The sequence below is a fragment of the Mytilus edulis genome, chromosome 5 (genome assembly GCF_963676685.1).
Source record: "Mytilus edulis chromosome 5, xbMytEdul2.2, whole genome shotgun sequence".
Lineage (NCBI taxonomy): Eukaryota > Metazoa > Mollusca > Bivalvia > Mytilida > Mytilidae > Mytilus > Mytilus edulis.
This window is the reverse complement of record NC_092348.1, coordinates 36471317-36487683: the sequence shown is the minus strand read 5'-3', so window position 1 is coordinate 36487683 and position 16367 is coordinate 36471317. Positions and strand designations below refer to the sequence as shown.

The following is a 16367-nucleotide window of genomic DNA, read 5'->3' as shown; positions in this document are numbered from 1 at the left end:
TACCCTTTAATGAAATTCTCTATACATAATATCTTTTTACAAAAAATCATCCTACAACAAGCTGTATATGCCCTCGATTTCGCGGGTGTGTTCTAGTCTCTATAAAAGTAAAACCAATAGTATTTAGGTTATTTGATGACAATGGTAAAGGTATTCTTCAAGCCATCCCATTTCGCAGAAAAATATGGGAAAACAACTTTCTCTCTATTTGATTTACATACAGTGTTAGTTTCAAATATTTTAAAGGGAGCCGAAATATACCAAAGGGATATTCAAACTTGTATTAATAATAAAGTCGAAAATAAACTGACATGCCATGGTAAAAAAGAAAAGCAATCAAAATACAAATAACCAGAATACATTTAGAAAATCTGTGGAAAATTAAAAAAATATGCTGTTTAGCCGACATTTTATTTAGTTATTATATATGTATACTGTTTTATATTTTGTTAAACTAAAATAATTCTACACGTTTCCTTTATTGTAAATTTTAAATATTGCCTCCCTACTTTTCTAAAAAGCAGTCTATCCTGAAAAAAATATGACACAAATCGATTTATTTTTTTAAAGATTTTTTCCTGAACGTCGTTTTCTTGTCTAAAAACATGTAACTTTTTTTGTAAAAGTATAAATCTCTACCTGTCTACCCAACCCTACATGGCATAGAAAGGCAACGTTTAACAGAGATTTTTTTTAATGATGGTCTAACATTAGAGCTCGCGATCGATTGAACTGTAATATAACGATGTGTTATAATCCTTCCAGCGTTCTTTTGTTCATGGCGGTACACAGATTGCTTTACTCTTGTGGAAGCCGCAGCCAGACCCACAATATATATTTTATATAGTAGCTGGTTTATGGGGAATTGGTGATGCTGTAATACAGACACAAATAAATGGTATGTAAATAAATATATCTGTAGGTCTATGCATCCTATTTCGTCTACAAGACTCAAGTGCATAAGCGCTATTCTTAACCTTACTACATTTGTCTTCTGTTAAGAAGTGGGGACAAATAGCATGGCCAAAAAGAACATATGCTGTAATATATGATAGTACAAGTGGTAATTCGAACATCAGCAAAAACATCGTTTAGTATCAACTGTGTCGTCGGACATGACATCGCATATATATAAAGTTTCGGTGAAAGTTTAAACATAACCAAGATTGTAATATTCGCAAATCGAGATCACCGTAAGATTGAATTGCATTGCAGACATTGATGCAGAAATGCGAAAAAACAATACTGCCTATAACATCTAATTTCCGTCAGAGGTCTCTTTTTATTATTTGAGAAATATGGGGTGTTTTGCTTATTTGCATAGTAAGGGAAATTTAAATTCAAGTATGTGTAAACGGAAAGTACATGAACTATGGAAAACAAGACACAGAAGATTTCAAATAGACAATCAAAAATCAAAAGTAGAAGAAAAACTGAAAATAGTGTTACCATAAAAAAAAAATGAAGAAATTTAAAGACAAACAAGCTATAAAACATGAGAAGAATACAAGTATCATAAACTCACAAAAAAACAAGGTGGGAGAAGAGGGAAAGGGGATGGGGTCAGATGCTTCGGAACGGTATGCATGGCCTTGTACGATATTAAATCTTTTTATATCATTGATCGTTGTTTTCCATAAAAATCTTTCTTTGCATCTTTTTTTATTGATATTTTCTATGTTTCAGCACTGTATGGCTACTTATTCACAGACAACACTGAGGCAGCTTTTGCCAATTATCGTTTATGGGAATCCGTGGGTTTTATCATTGCCTTTGCTTGGAGTAACTTCCTAATAACATATGTGAAGCTATACATATGTCTTGGATTTTTATGTGTCGGTATGATGTTGTATATTGTTGTAGAAGTTTACGATAGAAGAAACAAAAAGAAAGGTTTTGACCTGAATTGAGCCTAGAAACCATCAAACTTGTATACATTGTATATCCTGAATCAAGATTTAAGACAAAATCTTAAGCATAATATGATAAAACATTATAAAGCATGATATATTACGATAATCATAGTACTTTCGATTGGATGAAAGCACGTTAGGCATTCCTAAGCTATATATATCAAATTGTATTTTTTTTTTAAATAATATTCAACATCCATGACCGCACGTTCTTCTCATGACAACATGACAACATCACAGCAATGCATAGGATGACAAACAAAGCATTTGCTGTAATTTTTAATTTCATGGTTGTTAATTTAGCATATCATGTAATCATAAGAATTGACAGCTTCTTTTTATAATATTAGAGAGCGCATTGACAGTGTGCATAGATTAAGTATGAAGCGCCTCGAAAAGAATAACTTCGTTCCATGATTTTACAGCACAATAAAATGATAAAAAGGAGACTGCAATATTCTTAAAATATATAAAAAAAATCTATCGTTTTGACAATGTTTGATGTGTTGCCATTTTCCCACCTTTTCATGTTTCCATCATAATAATGTCTAAAACAATACTAATTGCTTTTATCCCAGTCATGCTTTTTACACGATACACATTATGATTTATATAATGTTTTTTACACGATACACATCATGATTTATAATTGTAATATAAGGCTTTATTTTAACACCGTTATATATAGACATAAATAATCTCACCACTTAACCTGAAAGTCTGTATTTATCTTTACAAAATACGCTTATTGTTATTATACTGCATTGTTATATATTTGTATGATTATTTTTTTGTGTTTCTCATATGTTATAGACGTTTGATGCAGATTATAATTATTCTGATGTCCACTATTTTGTTTTAATAAACTAAGAGTAGATGATCAACGCATTATTTTTGTCATCAACCTCGCACACAGGTAATGGGGAGATACCTTTGAGGTAAGTTGACATTGCATTTTTATTAGAAAAATGCATACAGGAAAACATAATACTATATATATATGGTATAACTATGAATTCTGTCTGAATATGAATGTTTACACTTGACCTAACGAATGCTGGTATAAAGTTTTAATTATTTTGTAGATTAAAAATCGTATCTAGAATTAAAAAAGATATTTATCGCGTGTGAAATGCATGTGCTCAAATTAGTCCACATGGAATTGTAGTCTTTTGTATCCTTTGTGACAGATTTGTTTGCTTGTACAATTTTAATTTTACTGATACCCAGAGTGTATCACCAGCCCAGTAGTCCGCACTTCTGTGTTGACCTTAGTTATCATCAATATGTTCATAATTTAAATTAACTGTTAACGAATCTTTGAATTTTTGAAATACTTAGGCTTTTCTACCTCACCAATAGATAACCTTAGCTGTATTTTGCAAAACTTTTAGGACTATTTGGTCCTCAATGCTCTTCAACTTCGTACATTATTTGGCCTTTTTAATATTTTTTTATTCGATCGTCACTAATGAGTCTTTTGTAGACGAAACGCTCGTCTGGCGCAAATATAAAATTTCAATCCTGGTATCTATAATGAGTTTATTTTATCTACACTAAAATACTTGTCTCCCTTTGTTTACTTTATTTTTATATCTGCATAGCAAAGAAAAGTGTACAGTCATCATAATTTTTTAAAAGTACAAAAATAAAGAGATGATATGTTATCCTTTGGTAAATGACAATCCATCTTGGTCACCAGTGTGTTTTTATGTTGTAAAGCAATTCATTCAAGTGTGTCTACCTCTGTTTACACATAAAAGCACCACTAGAAAAGCTACTACATGTCGTTGAAGGGTACTTTAGGTAATTTATAGTTTATCACTTCGTTTGATTTATTTAGATTAGGTCGTCCGAAAATTGTTTGTAAACTTCTTTGTGACGTCGAAAGTCAGTAATTTGTTTTTATCGTTAATATGTTCTACATGTATAGATTTATCAAGAAACGCTCCTGTTGTGTTTTGTATACTGTTGTTTGTCTTCTAGTCTTTTCATTTTTATCATGTCGTTAGTTCAACTAATGAGTTTGAATTCGCATTTGGTATCCATCGCCTTTATTTTACATTTGCATACTAGTAATATATATATACTAATGGTATGTATATTCTTGCATACTCTGTCATCTATTAAAATTAAGTAGTAGTTCATTTACGACACTACTTATATTACATAAAAAAAAATCATACACGGCCGTATACCTTGCATTATGTAAATGATCAAAATAGCGATATACAAACGTATCATTATGTCAACAGTACAAAGTTAGTGAATTGTAATTTATTGGCTTTTCAATTGAAGGTGTACTAGGCCAAACATACATAAAATTACTAGGTATAATCATGAAGTTCGTTCGGTACTCTTCAAACTATTATAGTCAATATCACAGACGTAAATTGGCGAACTCCGAAGCTTTACTACGTTACGTGTCGGGCGTATTAAATTATAATCCTGGTACCTTTGATAACTATATTAGCGAAGCAACGTCCCAACTGTTTTGGAGTTTGGAAAATTGATTGCAATCGGAACCGATTTGAAGGCGAACTGAGAATAGCGGAGTAGGATTTTTGTTTATAGTAACAACATACATTACTTAGATATAAGAAGATGAGGCATGAATGCCAATGACACAACTGTTGTCCAAAATTGTAAAAGTAAACCATTATAGGCCAAAGTACGGTATCACACGGAACAGCAAGCTATAAAGGGCCCTAAAATGACTGGTCTAATATGTATATAATAAGAGAAACGAGAAAAACTTATGAGCCACATCAACCAACGACAGCTACTGTGCATACTGACTACTGTATGCATTTAATTATCTCTATCATATACAATCATGTATCAGGTAATACAATATTGCAAATTCTTATGTCGGAAATAGCATGACACCTACTTCGCATTAAAATAGTTTATCCATTTCATACAAGCAAGCAGAGATGAATAGTTGCTCTTAAACTTGCTTACAATCTAATGACTTATATGTACTGATAGTTATTGTGCATCGACATGTAGATGCTAACATGTGTTGTTTTAAAGTCATGGGTGTTGTATAATAGCCACAGATAACCTAATGGTATCTTTTTTTTTATAATTCCGCATATATCGAATGAAAAAAATCGGGATGGGCAGAGCTATAAAGATGTAAGTGGATGTGAATACTCATGTCATAATGTGTTGGATTTTTAAAATTTCTCTTTATATTAAGAGAATTTTGTGTGCATGACAGATCTTGATATCGTCTACTAGTATTAAATACAATTGGTATTGTCGAAATGCGCATCTGGTGCAAGAAAATTGGTACCGTTAATTTAATTACTACCATTGGGTCGATGCCTCTGCTGGTGGACTATTAGTCCCCGAGGGTATCACCAGCCCAGTAGCCAGTACTTCGGTACTGGCATGAAAATACGGATTTTTCGTGTTATTAAAATTTGCTGTTACAAAATATTATAAATTATTATAAATTAAGGAATGTATCTCCCTCATGCAAAGCTCTGATTCCTTTCACAGATTTGGCTATATTTTTGGACCTTTTGAATTATAGCTCTTCATCTTTTATATAAGCTTTGGATTTTCAAATATTTTGGCCACGAGCATCACTGAAGAGACATGTATTGTCGAAATGCGCATCTGGTGCAAGAAAATTGGTACCGTTAATTTAATTAAACAAATGTATAGGGACAAACTGGAATACGGTAGGAGAAACTGTCGAATAAAAATTTGGTAAACTCTCTAATGACCTGATTGTCGTCTTTCTTTACAAAAAAAATTTAGAAGCGGTATATAGCAAGCTCATTTGTCGCAGAGAGAACGAAGAAACCATGGAGGACGAAAAACGTCTGTCTACTAATAACATATACGCTGAGTAACACAAATCCAATAAAACGGGGAGATCCTGGGTAACATACATCCAAGAGAAGAATTGGAGGACATGGTATTTCCAAGTGGAGGTAGGCTGTAGAGACTTTGTTTCGCAAACATCGTGGAGAGCCTCGGGGTCCCTAGGACTAACTGGACTAGTAAGAAGAAGCATGTATTTTGCTTAAAATAATAAGATGATGTCGTAAACATGTATGGCATAAAACGGCCATGTTGCACATTTTTTTTTTACAATTTAAGATAGATAATATCTTCGGTTCCAACCATCAAAGATATTTTACACACTTAAAAACACATCTCGTAGCAAGATATAATTTTGGTAAAGCCTTGATACATATCTATACACTTTGAAAAACCAGATCTCGAAATGGGACTATTTTGGCAGATTTTGCAATTATGTACTAAATGCAAGAAATTTAAAGCCCAAATATAAAAATGCAATTACCTTAATACATCCTGTTGGAAAGATGCGTGGTTCCGTCTTCAGGTGAATCCTCCTTTCTCTGCTGTTTCGGCGCTGTCCACTACAACCCCCAGAGGTGCTCCGACTGGGGGAGATCAAGTCCTAGCCCGTAACCACATGGCTATCCATCCCTGCCTCTACACTTTACTGCTTCCACTGTTCTGACCTTTTTCTCCATAACCACATTGATGCTGTCTCTGCCTCTTTTTACAAGTTACCAATCAGCTTACTTCTTTTCCCTCCAACAATATCAAGTGCTCTCAATGCTCGCCAAATAGACTGTCCAACAAACTCTTTGCTTCCCACATCCACTGGAAATGACCAAACCCTCCATACATTGTCTCTACATTCTGCAAGTAGGGGTTGATACTTCAATCTCTTTCTTTCGTTGGTATCTTCTATTCTTTAATCCCATGGCCCGGTTAGTTCCAGCAGGATTGCCTGTTTTGTTGAGGCGGACCAAATGACGATGTCAGGTCTCTGGTTTGTTACTGCATTTTGTGGCGGGAATTGTAACTTCTGCTTCAGATCCATAGCATTTGCCAATCAATAATTAAAAAACTTTTAATAAACTCATACCTTACACACAAAAGTCTTATTGACTTTTGAATGATTTTCTTTGGAAGATTTTTAGTACTACATTGTATTTGATTCACAAATTCAAAGGACAAAAATGGCTGTATAATATATTCCCCTTTTCAAAGGAGTATGCCCGGTAAGACCCTATTTTGCTTCAAATATAGCAGCTTTACAAAGGAGTAGGTCCGGTAAGGGACGATTTTGGCCTCAATTTTCAGGTTCATCTAAAGAAAGATTTTGGACACTTTTTAAACACTTAAGTGTCTATTTCAATCGATTTGATAAGTTTATTTGGAAGATTTTTTAACTGATTTAGTCATTAAAACGCTCCAATTGAAGCTTAAGTGGGCTCGCGGGTCTAAATCAATTTTTTTTATTTAATACAGGATTTCTCTATATTTTTTTATAAATGAACTTTATCTTATACTTAAAAGAAAAATGAAATAAAAAAAAAATAGGGTCACCGTTCATTTACGCTCCCAATCTGCCTTCGAAAGAAGCATACATTTTTGTTAATGTCCTTTTTTTCTGTTAAACTAATAGGAGAAATAGCGGTAATATCGAAATAAAAAAAGAACTAAATTACAGAAATCGCTTAAATTTTACAATAATGTAGTTTATGTACAGCTTATTCGAAAAAAACCATTAAAAAATAAAGGTAACCGATGAGTTTGAAAAGACATTTCAATTTTAATGCCAAAAAATGGCATTTTGCCCCAAAGGTAGATAATTTGAAGCTTTTTCAATGCCATCAACATTTTAAAAGTCACACGAATTGAGTTTTTTGAATGATTTTTGTACCATACGATAAAGTAACAACTACTAAAGGTAATAAAACAAATTTGTAATGAAAAATTAATGTTTTTTTTTTCTTCTAAAAATTGTATACCTGCGAGCCTCCTTAAATATGAAAAATATATCAAATATGCCAAAAAACGTCACTTTTCAGCTGGTTTTTGTCAAAAATGAAAGTGGCCGCATCCGTGTTCATCCTCAACCTTTATAGATATGTTATTTATTATCATCAAATACAACTTAAATTTCAATATTATGAATGAACACGAATGCGGCCACTTTCATTTAAGACCGAAACCGTCTAAAATTTAATTAAAATGCTAAAATTGTGAAGATTTCAGTAATTTAGCATGACTTAATGATGCTAGTACCCGATATATGTGCATTGTATTGTCAAAAAAACAGCCCATATTTATGTACCAGAAGCATTCTACTTTCCAATAAATAGATGAAATATTACATTTTCACAATTTTGCAAAACTGCTATATTTTTGAGCTAGAAAGGGGTCTTACTGAACCTACTCCTTTGTTGAAACCTAAAGTTTTAGCTATTTATTGCAAAGAAGAATTTAAACTTCTTTTACATAAATATGGGCTGTTTTTGACAATACAATGTACATGCATCGGGTACAAGCATCATCAATTCATGCAAAATTACTAAAATAGCTCATATTTTAGCATATGAGCTAGTTTTAGACGGTTTCTGTCTAAAATGGAAGTGGCCGCACTTGTGTTTAGTCTTAATATTTAAATGTATATAGTATTTTATGATAATACGAATGTGGCTACTTTCATTTTTGAAAAAAAAACATCTGAAAAAGGATATTTTATGGCTGATTTGGTCGATTTTTCATAATCAAGTTTGAATTTGAGCGTCTTTTATGATCAAATCAGTTTAAATCTTTCACAAAAACTAATTAAATCACCTGTAGTAGACACTTGTGTGTATTTAAAGTGTCTTAAATCTTTCGTCAGATGTACCTGATGTTTAGGCCAATATTGTCCCTTACAGGACCTTCTGCTTTTAAAACGTTAACGTGTAATACTCATTAAATTTTTTGACCTCGCATTTCAAAGATGGCAAATCTCGAGTTATCAGCGGAATAAAGAGTTTGAACCTCTCATGATTAAAAGAAAAACAGCAAGTGCAATGTCCCGAAAGATCGTCACGGGTGATTGCATACAATAAATTCAATCAACGTTTGGTGTATCAAAATCTGAACCATTTTGAATGCATTAAAAGGAAAATGTTTATTTGACATAATAATAATGCAGTTGAACTATGGTATTAAGTAAATCCACAATCAAATGTATTTCAAAGATCAAATAATATTCCGTTCAATGGAAGTATAGCACCATAGGAATTTGCAAATAAATATACACGATTGATATTTGTTGACATTTAGCTGAGAATTGTAGACTAAGTAACTAGTAAATGAGAAAAAGTAAATGCGTAGTCATTCTTATATACTAGAAAGCAATACCACAATAACACCTTTAGTTTATGAACACCATTGTCAAATTTAATATTGATAATTAGATCAATAATGATTCCTATGATACAAATATAGTTTACAAAATATTTATATTTATCTTGAAAAAGTATTATGCATTACAAATGAAATAAGAAACACTGTGTATGACAGTAATATGATTATGAACCAATCATCTTTTAAAAAAATTATATCAAAATCCAATTAAAAATATTATTTGGGATAATTATAGGCAGATTTTGCTGTCTGATTTAAATCATTGAGGCACTGGCTGTGGTAGAAAAAATAGAAAATAATTGACTTAAGAATAGAGAAAAATATGCAAAAATACAATGAATAGTCAATAATTGAAAAGGGGATTCTAACCTAAAAATTGGTAAAAAAAAATTCAACCATACAAAAATTAATACCCCCAACGTCATCCATACCCCCTCTTGAACATCCTTTTAATTGTTTTTGGATATTTGTGTTTATGTCACGTTGAAGGTTTGGTATGCTTTCCAAATGATATGCAAGATCATGCACAAACATTAACTCAAATACAACCGACACATACATGTATCACTAAGAAATAAACGACCTGGACTTTTTTTTATGTAAAAATGGCAGAAGATATAAAAACAAGAAAAGCGAGTCCACAACCAAGCGGTAATGTTTGTTTACTTGACCAGTCTGACAGGGATGGAATGAACTTCCTTGTTACAAGTCCTCTGATGTTATCTGCTACAGGTTAATCAATATTTGTTCGAATTTGGTGGGTGAACATTATCTATGTTAAGTACATGAGATAATTCTATCTTTGTAAATAAGCAATGTATGCAGTGGTTTAATGAATAAAGTTATTATTCCTTTCGTATATATTAATGGATAGTGTGTTTGAGAATAATAAAATTTGGCAGACAACTTGAACATCTTGACTTTGATTATCATCAGGAAGAACCACTAGCAGAAGAAAATAAATTTCTTTTGTCGTTTTTTGATCAAAATATTTCGCCAGAAGAATTCGGACATACTAAATAACTTTTTTTCACATGCTATACGTTATAATTTTATCATTAATATCTTTAACAGCAGGGATTTAGATATTTAAAATTTGTCTACACAATAACTTAATTCTGTCACGATAGTACGGTTATGTTTAGCTACATTGTAAAAGTAAAATTCTAACTGCTGAGATAAATAAAAAGAATAATTTGTCACACCTATTGTACATTATTATATAATCAATATAGTTCAGAGGTTAATCACATAAGCAACACGACGGGTGCCACATGAGGAGCAAGATCTGCTTACCCTTCCGGAGCACCTGAGATCACCCCTAGTTTTTGGTGAGGTTCGTGTTGTTTATTCTTTAGTTTTCTATGTTGTGTCATGTGTACTATTGTTTTTCTGTTTGTCTTTTTTTCATTTTTAGCCATGGCGTTGTCAGTTTGTTTTAGATTTATGAGTTTGACTGACCCTTTGGTATCTTTCGTCCCTCTTTTAATAAATTGTTTTGGTTTTGAATTATTAGACGGCTTGTTATAATAATTATGTTAGTCCATTTTTGTTTGGTAATTATTGCGATAACCAACGATTCGCTAAATTATCAGTTGAAGCACAAAAAAACGTTGTTGTATTGTTTTCTGCATTTAATTAAAGATAGTAACTATCGTGTTCCCTATAATTTTAATGACGATGCTGTACAAAATCTTTATTTTAAAAAGTGAATAATTGCCATTAATGTATGCATATGTATACCCTGCTGCAGGGTTCTTACTTTGAGCTTGCTTACAGTGACTACACGATCGCTCTTCGATACGGTAAAATTTCTATATTGTATGGTTTGTACTTGTGGTTTCTGCTATCTCTTTTTTTTTGTTGTGTTTTAAGTGTATCCTATCAACCCCTGAAAAAACAATACTGTCTTCTTGACTACGTCCGCGCGTGACGGACTGAAAAAAAGGTACAAAAATAAAGAGACGATAAGTTATCCATTAGTAAATGACAATCCATCTTCGTCACCAGTTTTTTTTTATGTTGTAAAGCAATTCTTTCAAGTGTGTCTACCTCTGTTTACATATAAAAGCACCACTAGAAAATCTACTACATGTCGTTGAAGTGTACTTTAGGAAATTTATAGTTTCTCACTACGTTTGATTTATTTAGATTAGGTCGTCCGAAATTGTTTGTAAACTTCTTTGTGACGTCGAAAGTCAGTTATTTGTTTTTATTGTAAATCATTCATTTCAAAATAAAGTACAAATTCGGAATCTGAACTTTTCCAAAAAAAAAAGTTCAAATAAATGCAAATTAATTTAAAAAACCAATAGCATATTGATTTGTTAATATTTTTTCAAAATATGCAATCTTACCAACACCTGAGAAAATTTTATTTTAAAATTGTGTGCCAGCTTGTGTCAGATTTTGTCCATCCTGTTACTTTTTTTAACTGATAGCAAAAGTGATAATAGAAAAGAAAATATCCAATGAAAAGTGTGGCTCACATTTGCATAGCAGTGTTCATTTGAAATCACATTTACATTTATCATTTATGTAGATTACCCAAAAAAAATCTGCAGATAGTCGGTACGTTCAGGAAAATCATCACATTTCTTATTTTTCAAACACTCTTAAAAAAATATTGTGGAGACAGTGGCATTGAAAATTCACTATTATGTCCCTTTTCAATTATACTAACTGGAAACTGAGTCAATAGATCAGTTATGTTGATTGTATAAATTATTTTACACATTTTTTGGGGTAACAGGAACGAACAAAGGCAGTAACAGGGAGGACAAAGTGGTAACAGTAGAGACAAAACATAATTTGGGTCACGAAAATCAATAACAAAAAACTGGATTTTGAATTTCATAGGGATACGAACGGGAGATATAAGTATCTAAACATTATACACGAACCATTTATACGTGTATCAACCCTGTCCGGGTCAAACAAACAAAACAAAACAAAAACAAAATTGGTATTGGTGTTTTTTGTTTTTTTCGCTAAGTATGAAGTAAGATTTGGTTGCCGCAAGTCATAAAAATCAGTACATAAGATGACATGCCTTTCTGTGAACTACCGCTTTTAAGACCAAGTTCAGCATGTTGGTTCTTATTTATTTATCATATTATCTTCCTGAATATGCCGTTAAGTGTCCACTGGAGGCTAACCAATCACCAGAACAACCATCCATCGTACCGTCTTAGAGAAGGTTGAAGATGTAGGCGTAAAAAGCAAAACTAATTTCATATGTTTAAAAACACGAGGACAGTTTAAAGAACACAACAATACAACAACGAAAATTCAAATTATTTTTTTCTTATTGTCAATGATTCTGATATACATGTATCTAGTTTCTGACACATTTTAACACTGAAGGCTTGTCATTCTTGGATTTTTGGATCATCTCCATAAGTTCACGAAGAGGTTATGATTTTATTTGGATTCGGAATGATAGCATGGCCAATATTCTGGAAGTTGTAGCAGCGTCTCTCAATGATTTTGGCAAAGAAAAGCACGGAGGCGTCCAAAAAAAAAAGGGGGGATGTCATTATAAAAATTATAAAAATGAATAATACACACAGATTTTCCGCTGGTGTGCGTATTTATATTTGGAATGGCAAATATATCAATGACCTGCAACTTTAAGAAGGCAATAAATCAATGGGTAGAAATTCTTATATCAATTAATGGGTCGACCCATACGTACATGATGTGCACCTACTGTAGACTAAAATTGGTGTTCTAATATTTGTATCTCCTAATATCATCTTATTTAAGTATGATAGTGGTAGCTGTGAAATATATATGTGACGGAGAAGGGATTTTCACATTGTTATTTTATGAATAGGGCAGGGGAGTTCAAACCACAACCGGAGGTAAAATATACCCACATCTATATGTTGTTCACCCCCCTTTTTTTTGGAATAAAAGACATTCTTTTGTGTCATAAGTGTTGCTGTCGTCTCGCAAGGTCTGTATCTCTATTTGCCTGTAACGAGAAAGTATCATGTCTCTAAGAAACCAGTACAAAAGTTGGCAAAATATGATGATAGTTTTACAACCCAAGCAGAACAAAATAACACATGAAGGAACAAAATGAACCAAATTAGGTTCAGGTACTAAAGAAAACATTTAAGTACAAATCGCATAGGGTAAAGCATTCAAAGAGTATTGAAAAGAAACAATGCATATTCTATATGACACGCTTGAATAATAGCTGTACAGTAATATCGGCAACTGAATTCTAAATAATAGTTGCACAATTAATAATTTTGTCCATCCTGTTACCAGTCAAGGTAGCACTTGACTTGTTCTAGAAATACCGCAATACAAACGTACATTTTATGAATTAATATACCGTACGGTAATAAATATGTGTAACAATTTATTTGCGATAATGTAAGAGGCATTTTGAGTTTTCTTACAAAGTATGTCTATCCTGTTACCATTTTTGTCCCTCCTGTTACCACTGTCTTTGTAACAGGAAGGACAGTAACAGGATGGAAAAATTAGTACATAACTTAAATTGGTTTTAAAATAGTCGCTCCCTAATAATTGATGTAGTGTTTTTATACTTCCGGCCCATGCCTAAGTTACGGTAACAAACGTTTCATTAGTCTTATGCAATTAAAAATTATCTATCAACTGGTAACATTAAAGACATTATAAAAAGGTACGCATACATCAATACCTACCGATCTTTTGATTCTGATGACCAAAATCTCTCCACATAAAAAATTTCACCATCTCGTTACGTCCTGTATCCATGCCTACGACGTCACCATAAAAAAAACCGCCGTTATTGGAGGGAGAAACTAGTTTTATTCCGTAAACAAATAAATAGTAACAGGAAGGACAAATATTGATGAACAGACATTCCAGTGACTGTGGAATAAAAGTTGTCATGATTTGAAACATGGAAAGTTATTTATTTTTAATTATGATGTTACTAAATGAAGAAAAATCGTTCTGTTTACCTTTAAATGCAGTTTTATGTACAGATAATTTGAATGCAAATGTTATTTATCAAAAATGAACGCATGAAAATTGGCGAATTTTCATACTTCAACGAATATAAAAAAAATATGAAACTTTTTGCACACTAATATTTGCATGTACTATCTTGCACAATATGTAAACTCTTATGTTAAATTGAAAAAATATGTCAAACTTACAAATAAAACAGACAATAGACAATAACCGAAAAATGTACATTTTTTTGAAATGACTGAAATATGTTCTATAAATATACCAAGGAACGCTCCTGTTGTGTTTTGAATACTGTTGTTTGACGTCTAGTCTTTTCATTTTTTAATATGTTCTGATGGATTTTTATAGTTGTAGGTTACTTGGTTTGATCAACTTATGAGTTTGAATTTCCTTTTGGTATCTTTTGGCTCTTTACCTGATTATACATTTGAATACTAGTAATATATTCCAATTTTATGTATATTCTTGGATACTCTGACATCTGTTAAAATTTAGTTGTAATTCATTTACGACAGTCACACTGTACTTAATATTACATGAAAATTTTACAAATACGGCCGTATACCTTGAATTATATTATTTAAATGATTAAAAAGGCGAGATATCTATCACAAAAGTATCATTATGTCAACAGTACAAAATAAGTGAATTGTAATTCATTGGCTTGTCAATCGAAAGTGTACTAGGCCAAACATTTTACGAAGTACTAGGTACAAACAGGAAGTTCGTTCGGTACTCGTCAAACTATTCTAGTCAATATCACAGACGTAAATTGGTTGCAATCGGAACCTATCTGTTGGCGAGTAGTATTTCTGTCGATTTTAACAACATTCATTACTTAGAAATAAGAAGATGAGGCATGAATGCCAATGAGACAGCTCTCCATCCAAGTCAAAATTTGTAAAAGTAAACCATTATAGGCCAAAGTACGATCTTCAACACGGATTTTTGGCTCACACCGAACAACAAGCTATAAAGGGCCTTAAAATGACTATTGTAAAAGCTTCAGGAAAAACAACGGTCTAATATATATAAAAAACGAGAATCGAGAAACACTTATGAACCTACAAACGACAACTTCTGAACATACTAACTACTGTATGAATTATCTCTATCATATACAATCATGTATCAGGTATTACAATATTGCAAATTCTTATGTCGGAAATAACGTAATAATTACTTAGCTTTAAAATAGTTTATGCATTTCATACAAGCAGAGATGAATAGTTGTTCTAGCTTCAACTTGGTTACAATTTAATGACTTCTATGTACTGATAGTTATTGATAGTTATTGTACATCGACATGTAATTCCGTGGTTGTCGTTTGATGATGTGTTACATATTTGTTTTTCGTAGGCCGTTAGTTTTCTCATTTGAATTGTTTTACATTTGCCATTTCGGGGTATGAGGTATATGCTTTGCTCTTTGTTGAAGGCCCTACGGTGACCTATAGTTGTTTATTTCGGTGTCCTTTGGTCTTTTGTGGAGAATTCACGGTCTTATTGGCAATCATACCACAGCTTCTTTTTTACAAGTAGATTCTAAAATATGGTGTATTAATCTTTTTATAATTCCACTCATCGAATGAAGACAATGGGAAGGGTTTAGGGTATTAAGCTCTAAGTGGCTGTGATAACTCATGTCATAATGTGTTTTTTTTTCTTCTTTATCTTTGTATTAAGATAATTTGGTGTTGATGACAGATCTCATTGTCTTTTAAAACAATTGTTAAAATGTATAAGGATACACTGGGATGCAATAAGATAAACTATCGAATAAACAATTTGGTAAACTCTCTAAAGACCTGCTGAGTGTCGTCTATCTTTAATAAAAAAAAATAATAGAAGCGGTATATAGCAAACTTATTAGTAGGAGAGAGACCGACAAAAGCATGGAGGAAGGAAAACAAGACAAAAATCTGTCTACAAAATAACATAAACTCTGATCAACACAAATCCAATAAAACGGGGAGATCCGAGGTGCACCGTAAGGAATAAAAGATCCTGCACATCATGCGCCATCCATCAAAATTAACATGCTATCAAAGATGTAAATTTCTATGTTTTGGAAACCTCATTATCTGTATAATCTTATCTCATAAGTATTTGTTATGTTAAACTATTACTGTATTAAATGTTTTGATTCATTGTTCTTCATCAGTCCAAATTTGTTCCTGAAAAAATAAATAAATTCTATCACTCCACGACGTTGATTTTGATATTAATTTATCTACCGGAATAGTTAAAGGACTAGAAGTCTAGTATG

At 32.1% G+C, this 16367-nt stretch overlaps 2 long non-coding RNA genes across 2 annotated transcripts; one reads left to right on the top strand and one right to left on the bottom strand.

Annotated features, from left to right (window-relative positions):
• The first annotated feature begins 606 nt into the window (after positions 1-606).
• On the top strand, positions 607-3862 carry LOC139523573 (uncharacterized). Its single transcript, XR_011664645.1, has 2 exons — positions 607-898; positions 1687-3862. It is a non-coding gene; the product is annotated as an uncharacterized lncRNA (long non-coding RNA).
• Positions 3863-13000: 9138 nt separating this feature from the next.
• LOC139523571 (uncharacterized) lies at positions 13001-14053 on the bottom strand. The gene is made up of 2 exons (XR_011664644.1): positions 13805-14053; positions 13001-13098 (listed from the first exon to the last, which is right to left on the bottom strand). It is a non-coding gene; the product is annotated as an uncharacterized lncRNA (long non-coding RNA).
• Between the last annotated feature and the right edge of the window lie 2314 nt (positions 14054-16367).